Source organism: Lathyrus oleraceus, chromosome 1 (genome assembly GCF_024323335.1).
Source record: "Lathyrus oleraceus cultivar Zhongwan6 chromosome 1, CAAS_Psat_ZW6_1.0, whole genome shotgun sequence".
Lineage (NCBI taxonomy): Eukaryota > Viridiplantae > Streptophyta > Magnoliopsida > Fabales > Fabaceae > Lathyrus > Lathyrus oleraceus.
Genome location: NC_066579.1, coordinates 245,779,899 through 245,789,547, shown reverse-complemented (window position 1 = coordinate 245,789,547; position 9,649 = coordinate 245,779,899).

The window sequence follows — 9,649 nt, the reverse complement described above, 5'->3', positions numbered from 1 at the left end:
TAACATGGGGCTGTTTTCAAATTCAAAATCCGTGGCCTTCGCTAGGCAAGGCAGAGGCGAACGAGACAGTACCTGATTCTTCTAGTCTGTTTTTTTTATGTTTTTATCATAGCCATGCATTATTTATCCTATCCTATTTATTGTTGTGATATTTCTCCGGTGTAATCTTCAATTGCACCCTGATTTGGTGTTCTGACATGTTTCTTTTTTTTGAGTTTCGTAAAGGTTCACATATCCCAGGAAAAGGTTATTGGCTAGGTATTCCACTTTATTTGTGGGATACCCTTGTGGAGTTTCACCCTAAATTAATTTTTTAATGTATTAATTTCTAATGTATTAATTTTTAATATATTATTTTTAATAATTTTAATGTGGAGTTTCATCCTAATTATATAATTAATTGTAAAACTTTGCCTTTGAATAAGTGATCTTGGACCTCTCTTTGTTGCCTTACGATTACGATATTACGGTCATGTCCCGCGAACGTGGGGATACCCTTAGCAAAGACCCTTCGGTTAAATCATCATAAAATAAATTATAGTCCCTCGGATGTTGCCTTCGAATATACAACTTTGTCCCTCGATGACCCTCCGATGTTGCCTACGGTTAAATGATGATAGTCCCTTCGAATGCTAAGGTATCCTCATAACTGTTGCCTTCAATGACCAATCGATGACCCTACGATGACCCTTTTACATCCAAAGGATAAAACTACTTATTTCTCAATAATAAGGACAGTTTTACCCTCATAAGGATAGGAAATGCCCGTAAAGACCTTGGGTCGGTATAACTCTTAATTGCTGGCTCACAACTTAAAACATTTTTTTTTTGCACCTCACACCTTTCAAAATGCCTTTAGAAAATCACCACTTGGTATACATTCATACTAGAATCATTACCGAGTTATATTTTTCTAAACAATTTTCAAAACTAAAACGGGATAACCACTTTGTATACATTCATACAAGAATCATTACAAAGTTAAATTCTCTTTTCAAAACAATTTTCCAAACAATTCACAAACACTTTTTTAGACAAAAATAATATAAGTGATCGAGCAATTAAGAGCCCATGGATAACCATGGATACAAAGGGTGCTAACACCTTCCCTTTGTATAATGTACCTCCCGAACCCAAAATCTAAATTAAGGTCTTTCCTGTTCTTTTCCACCTTTCCTTATTGGATAAAAGAAAAGTCGGTGGCGACTCTTGCTAACCGCGACATTGCGATAAAAAACACAAAAAGTCCAGTTCACCGTATGACAGTGACCCTTTTCCTCTCATAGCTGGTGCTGGCATTGTTGTTGTTATTTCGAGGCTGGTACGCCTGCTGTTGTGGACGCTGTTGTTGTTGCTGATATTGCTGAGTTTGTGGTTGTTGATAATGTTGAGCTTCCCTGAAAACAGGTGCTATATGAGCCATCTGATGCTGATTACTAACTGGGCGAGCAATCTTCCTCTTCACAGAGGGTCTTCTCTTGATATGGGAATACACATCATGTGCCTCTCCCTCCTTCTTCTTCGGAAAACTTCCATATCTTTTTGCTGAAGAGCCTTCCTCTCGAGTCAAGCGTCCTTCACGGACCCCCTCTTCCAATCTCATCCCCATATTCACCATCTCGGTGAAGTCTGAGGGAGCACTGGCTCTCATCTTATCGTAATAGAATGAGCTCAAGGTCTTCAAAATGATCTTGGTCATCTCTTTTTCCTCAAGGGGAGGCACTATCTGAGCTGCCAACTCGCGCCACCTCTGGGCGTACTCTTTGAAGGTCTCTTTATCCTTCTGCGACATTGCTCTCAACTGGTCCCTATCAGGAGCCATATCCACATTATATTTGTATTGCTTGACGAAGGCCTCGCCAAGATCGTTGAAAGAGCGGATGTTCGAAATTTCCAAACCCATGTACCACCGGAGAGCGGCACCGGACAGACTGTCTTGGAAATAATGGAAGAGCATACATCACAAGATGGCTAAGAGGGCATGTGTTTCCCTTATACTTCTCAAAGTCAGGCACTTTGAATTTATTAGGGATCTTCAGGTTGGGCACAAGGCACAACTCAGCAGCACTCTTACCAAAGAGGTCTTTCCCCCTCAAAGTCTTCAGTTCCTTGCGAAGCTCAAGGAATTGGTCTTTCATGTCATCCATCTTCTCATAAACGTCTGGGCCCTCAGATGGCTCAGAATGATAGATGGTATCTTCAACTCTTGGTTGTGTGTGCACGACGGGAGGTGGCACTGAAAGGACCGGGCTAGATGCCGGCAAAGAAGCAAGAGTTGGAGCAAAACCTTCTGGTACAAAGTTGGCGGGCATTCCCCAAGGGAACCCGGCTGGCATAGATGGCGCAAAGTGAGTTGTTGCAGCAGGCACAATAGAAGTCACGACCTTAGAAATAACCGTCCTCTGGGGAGGAGTTGAGGGTGTTGGAGAAGACTGGCTCTAGGCAGCCATGAATGACTCCATCAGGGCCTCTCCCTCCTTCTTCTTTGCAAAGCTTCCATATCTCTTTGCTGAAGAGCCTTCATCTCGAGTCAAGCGTCCTTCACGGACCCCTTCTTCCAATCTCATCCCCATATTCACCATCTCGGTGAAGTCTGAGGAAGCACTGGCTCTCATCCTCTCATAATAGAACGAGCTCAAGGTCTTTAAGAAGATCTTGGTCATCTCTTTCTCCTCAAGGGGTGGCACTATCTGAGCTGCCAATTCGCGCCACCTCTAGGCGTACTCTTTGAAGGTCTCTTTCTCTTTCTAGGACATCGCCCTTAACTGATCCCTATCCGGAGCCATATCCACATTATATTTATATTGCTTGACGAAGGCCTCGGCAAGATCATTGAAAGAGCGGATGTTCGAACTTTCCAGACCCTTGTACCACCGGAGAGCGGCACTAGACAGACTGTCCTGGAAATAGAGGATGAGCAGTTGATCATTATTAGTTTATGTCGACATCTTGCGAGCATACATCACAAGATGACTGAGAGGGCATGTGTTCCCCTTATACTTCTCAAAGTCAGGCACTTTGAATTTAATAGGGATCTTCACGTTGGACACAAGGCACAACTCAGCAGCACTCTTACCAAAGAGGTCTTTCCCCCTCAAAGTCTTCAGTTCCTTGCGAAGCTCAAGGAATTGGTCTTTCATGTCATCCATCTTCTCATAAACGTTTGGGCCCTCAGATGGCTCAGAATGATAGATGGTATCTTCAACCCTTGGTAAAGTGTGTACGACAGGAGGTGGCACGAACATGACCAGGCTAGATGCCGGCAAAGAAGCAAGAGTTGGAGCAAAACCCTCTGGCATAAAGTTGGTGGGCATTGCCCAAGGGAACCCGGCTGGCATAGATGGCGCAAAGTGAGTTGTTGCAGTAGGCACAATAGAAGTTACGATCTTAGAAATGATCGTCCTCTAGGGAGGAGTTGAGGGTGTTGGAGAAGACTGGCTCTGAGCGGCCAAGAATGACTCCATCAGGGCAGTCAATCTGGCTACCTCCTCTTTCAGCTCGCAGTTCTCTTGTTCTAAATGATCCATCAGTCTTGAAGAATTGGCTCTTGTGTAGTACCGGTGAGTCAGCTTGTCTTCAAAATAAATGAAGAACACAAAGTTAGACCATAGGACAAGAAGCCTAGAGCCAAACCTGCTTATGCACATGATGCATGTAATGCTTGTGCATATGATTTGTTTTTTATTTCAGAGGAACTTTAGAGTTCTGCTTGCAAATTTTGGGAAATATTACATTTTTATCACATATGGAAACATCTCATCAATAATATCTGGAAAATATTTTTTTTACACCAAAGAAGTACAACATTGGTAACCAAATATAATACAAGAGAAAAGGAAAATGATCATCCTATGGATCTCTAGAAACAATCATCTAAAGCTCGAGAGACTGGAAGATAAGATGCACAAAGCCTCTTCACCTCCTCCTCATAGGCTGCCTCTATATTTGCCTTCTCCTTGGCGAGTCGATCGTACTTCCTCTTCCAGAACCTAGAAGACTGAGGAAGTAGAAAAGTCCATGCGTCATCAGGATCATCAATGACCTGATGCTCGAGGAACTCAATCAAAACATCCTTCTCCTTAATTTGTTGAAGCAACTCTTCTCATTCACGGATCCAAGCACGTGAACGATCTTCGTCTCTCAACTCCTCTACTCCTTGGTCTGGGAGGGTTGACGGCCCAGCCACAACCAAATGCGTAGGTCTTGGATACTCGTAAGGCATGAGATACTCGGAAGCTCTCCTCCTAACCCAAGCAGTGTAAGGCTCCAAAGCGACACAATTCTTAGGACCCAACTCCTTCCTTGCTTTCCTATGAATCTTACACCAAGCGCGGACCATTCTTCCCTTCAAGCCTTGGGGATCTTTACCCTCTTGAAAGAACACACCCTCTAACAGAATGTTATTGGGTTTATCCTTTAGGGGGAACCCAAGCTGTCAACGTGCCAAAACGGGGTTGTAGCTAATCCCACCACATGTACCAAGAAGAGGTACATTGGAGAATTCACCACAATAGTCGATAATCTGCACACCGTCATACACACGGTTGTACCAAGAGATATCATCATTAGTGAGAGACATAAGTCTTATGGACCACCGTAGACATCCCTTATTCTCCTTGAAGGCGACCGTCTGCGGTAAGTGAGAAATAAACCACTTATACAACAGAGGCAAACAACACATAATGGCACCACCACCCTTTGCATTCCTCATATGCAAAGAAAAATAAGTGTCACCCAACAGAGTCGGAACGGGATTAAGAGTAGAGAAAATCCTAATAGCGTTCACATCCACAAACTTGTCGATGTTGGGGAATAACACTAACCCATAGATGAGAATTACAAATATGGCTTCAAAGGCATCCTCACTCATGGCCTTCCCATATACAGTAGCTTGAGCAATGAGGAACTCAGAAGGGAGACCTTGAATTCCACCTTTGGTAGTCATATGAGCACTAACCAGAGATTCATCTATATGCAACATGTCAACTATCTCTCGAGAAATAGGAACACTCTCTAAGCCACTGAACGGCAACTGGTCTAAAATAGGTATGCCCACAAGATAGGCATACTCCTCAAGCGTGGGCAAAAGCTGAAAATCCGGAAATGTGAAGCAACGGTACAAAGGATCATAAAACTGCACCAATACGCTCATCACTCCTTCATCCACTTGAGTAGTCAGAAGAGGAAGAAGCTTCCCAAAACGAGCCTTGAAACCCAAGGGATCTAGTACATAGGATGTCAAATTCCTTAGCTCTTTCAAATCTGGTGGTCTGAAGTTGTACTTCTTTGTATTCCTTCTTTGTCTTTCCATGTCTGAAAATTTGCAAATAGACCTCTTAAGTTCCTTGAAAATTTTCTTATTATTTTGATGATATGGATGCAAATGGGTGCATGAATGCATGGATGCAACAATCACACTCAAGGATCAAGCAAGGCACACCAAACAAAGGTCATGGGATGGATCATGGCATCCTTAATATCAATCATCCATTTTGGTGGATTATGGTTTACACCTTATCAACACCTAAGTTCCATTGATATTAAGGATACATGAACGGATCAACCACGAATCAAGGGTTTGTTGCTAGTCATGAGCATGGAGTCTCGGTTAAGAACCACCCAAAGGGAGTGTACTAGGGTTTAATTTGCCAAACATGTTCTACAAGAGGTTCCCATAGTCATCATCCCATCTTTCGGATATTATCGGAGAAACGACTACTCGTATTCCAAAAATATTCTCAAGAGAGACTCTTATGAGTGTAGTATCGTGTAACAATCGTATCAAATCTTACACTTGTACGACTTTCGCACTACATCCTAAGAATAGGCCAAGATGGGCTTGGTAAACTAAGGTCCTTAGCTTCTAAGGTCTATATTGGAAAGAGTAATGTCTAGCCACAACTACTTGTGTGACATTATTGATCCCAACATGACCTCAACAAGACTATGTCATTCTCCTATCCTTAGTGCACTCGAGGTCGGGTATAGAACTCATCTCACAAAGATCACCAAGCAAACAAGGAATTAATATTTCAAGCAATTCAATCATCACATACAATACAGTAATCCCAAATTGCACAAGAACATGTCACGAAACAAAATTCAATACAATACAACAAAAATGAAAAGTAGGCAAAACCCACTAGGCAATCTCCCCAGCAGATTCGCCACTTTCCTGTAGCGGGGTATTCGTTACCATTAGAGATATTGACTAAATCCAAGGTAAACCATACAAGTCGAGTCGCCACCGCACTTCTATTTATCCAAAGGAATGGTTAGAAAGCGAACAAAAACCTAAAAGTTTTATCGAATCAAAAACTAGTAAAAATGTCAGAGATCTGGGTAAGGGGGTTGGTTATGCAATGGGAAGGTTTTAAGCACCTAAAACATCCTATGTACTCCTAGGGAGCCCTTTTCACATTTGTTGTCAGGTTGGTACTTTGTGAAAATTTATTTGTGAAAACATGATTGAAGAGATGAGAAGAGAATATACAAGTTTATTTACATTTTGTGTTTGGATGGATAAACCCATTGCCTACGTACCATCTCAAAAAAAGATTAGGATCAAAACCTCGTAGTTCGGGGTAAAAGTCTCAAAAATGAATTGGTGAATTGATTGGTCCAAAAGCCTTAAGGTCTTTTGTTATCCAAGGGAGAAAACTCAACCTAAAACCACAAATCCACCATGTGAGGATAGCTTCAACATGCTAGTGAGGGGTTAACCCTATAATAAGCATGGAAGACTCATTCTCCATCACTAAGGATATAGGTGAGTATTACATCTACCTCAAGGATAACTCAAACCTAATAGCTAAATATTATGAAAGGTTTTGATTAAGAAAGTGGCCATTGAAACCACAAAAAGACATTTGAATGGGTTATATTTACCAATGAAAAGTATGTACAAAAATGGTCAAAGTTGACTTAGAAGTTCAATTCAAAATAAGTGTTATGAAAAGAAAAGTTTTAAAATCAAAAGCATAAGGCTTAGGTTTCTAATTTTTGAAAAGAAATGTTAAATGTTTGCACAAAAGTTTTGGCTTGGGTTAGTGTGGAGAGAAGAAGAAGAATGGCTAAAGTCCTAAACATACAAAAGGTAAGGGACAAGAAGCAAAACCACACATGGAGTTCCTCTCTTGAGATCATAGTGATGATCCAAGTAGCTCCCATCCTTTGGAATAAGCAATCACATAAACATAAACTCAAGCAATCATCAATCAAAAGAACTCTTGAAAAGCTCCCAAATGTATCTTGGATCTCTCTCTCTTAGAATCTCATGGCAATGGGTCCTCAATTTGAATCAAGGTGGAATCCCTAGCACAAGAACACACACATCAAAAGATTCTAGCAAAACAAACAAGGAATGCACAAGAAGAGTTTGAGAGTTGGTCCTTTCAAGGTCATCTTCAAGCTTTAAGCATTCTAAAGGCATGAGGCCTAGTTGCTCTTTGACATTTTAAGCATTCTAAAGGCATGAGGCCTAGTTGCTCTTTGACTCTAAATTAGCATAGGGAAAGTCCTAAAGTCTAAGTCCATTTTTGTCCAATTCTTTGTATTTGGTCCACAACAATCAAAACACCACACAAACACAATAGTATATACACAATTATGTGCTCAAGTGAGCAAAAGGAAAATTGCATTAACATAAACATGTTATCAAGTGAGCAAAGGAAAAAGCAAATGAATAATATGTACAAGAATAGTAAATTGCATAAATGTAAAGTGCAAAATGTAAATGTTAATTGTTAATGGTTAGTGTTAGTAGTTAGTGTGCCATAAGGCAAATTTAGCGCTATGTTAAGCAATCGTAATTGGACTTATGTAGAAGTCACAACTATCTGAGGCCGGTCAATAATAATGTAGGCAACAACACAAGTTAGAAGTCTTCATTAGTGAACCAAGTTCCAACAACTTACCATGCCAAAAAGAAGAAGAGAATTGATCTTGTATTGGTTTAAGTCCTTTGCATGATTTAAGAAGCAATCTATCCTTAATGCAAAGCCATTCACTTGATCAATTGATCAAGATGAATTAGATTTGAATCAAGGAAGATTAAACCTCCCTAATCAATACTAACTTATCAACCTTTAACTCATTGATCAAAAAAGAAAAAAGAAGAAGAAGAAGGAGATGAATAATGGATAATGAAAATGGAAAGAATAAAGTGCGTTAAATGAAATGAGATGTACCAATCAACAAGTGTTGACCAATGACATTGAGGATCATGGTCAAACAATAAAAAAAACAGAAGTGAGATGAAGATTGGAAGTCAAGAAAATGAACAAAATATTTTTGGGCCTTTTTAATATTTAAAATAAACTTGAATTAAAATATTAAAGAAAGGTCAAACTTCAAAATCACTTCAAATCAACTTTGAAAAGTTCAAGTGATTTATCCTAAGTTCAACAAGGTCAAACAAAGTTTGACAAAAAAATTTAGCATTTTTAAAAGTCAGAAAATATTTTTAAACAATTAAAAATGAATAAAAATAACCTAATTGAACTAAAATCTCCAATAAATCTCAAATCAAATAATAAATTGATGAGAATATTTTTCATAGATCCATCATCATTCAAATAGGTTGAGAAAAATATTTTTGTATTTTTTGAATATCAAAAACTATTTAAAATGAATTAAAAATAACCAGAAAAGAGAAAATTCACAAAAAATATGAAATGATAAAATAAAATAAAATAAAAATCATTTTTAGAAACTAGAATTAAAAAGAGAAATAATGCAATTGGTCCCATATTTTTTGGAATTAAAATGAAAGAGTTATGAATTTTTGAAGTTAAATGAAATAAAAGAAATAAAATGGAAATTGTAAAAATCAGAAAAAACCACAAGCGTATGATCAAGCCTCATTAATTGACGTGGCTGATCAGAGGGCTCTCAAGCGCACGCTTACCATGTACATGAGTCAAGCGCGTGGTACCGTGCATTAAATAAAGTCAAACATAACAAGGGCCAGGATTAGATCGTGGAAATGCATCCAATGGTCCAGATTTAATCTGGCATGGTGGACGGTGGTGTACACCACCGTCTTCTCCGGCGAGCACACCAGCTCCGACCAGAGTTGCAGGTTTGCAAAAGTTAACAAAAACTCACGATCCATATACCAAATTAAAGTTGGGGTGATGTACATCACCCCTGTACCATTAGTTTCTCTTCTAGATCCCCATAGTAAGAGAAATCAGAAGGAGAAAAATATGGTGTTCATGCTGAACTTCATGGATTTCAAAAATTGAGCATATAGCAATGATGCCTCTATAGAGAGGACTTCAGACAACACAATATCAAGGCCAATAGATCAAAGAATAAGGAGTTTCGAAGAAAAAACCAGTTGATGCACACCTTTGAACTGTGGAGCTTTGAGTCCCTTTCCTTGCTTCCTTTTGCGAAACAGAACTTCAATGGACTAGATGATGAAAGTTTAGGAACTTTGGATCTGAAGATTCAACCAAATTCAATTGAATTTCAGATCTGAAATTTTGAAGAAAATATGAACTTAGTTCCTTTGGTATGGTTGGGAATTGATTTTTGCAGAGCTTTAGGCGCCTTTAGGTTAGTTCATAATGAAGCATAGCACATGTATTTATAGCTGGAATTGGCTGAACAAGTGAGTTTGCTCGTGTGCATGGCAAATGGA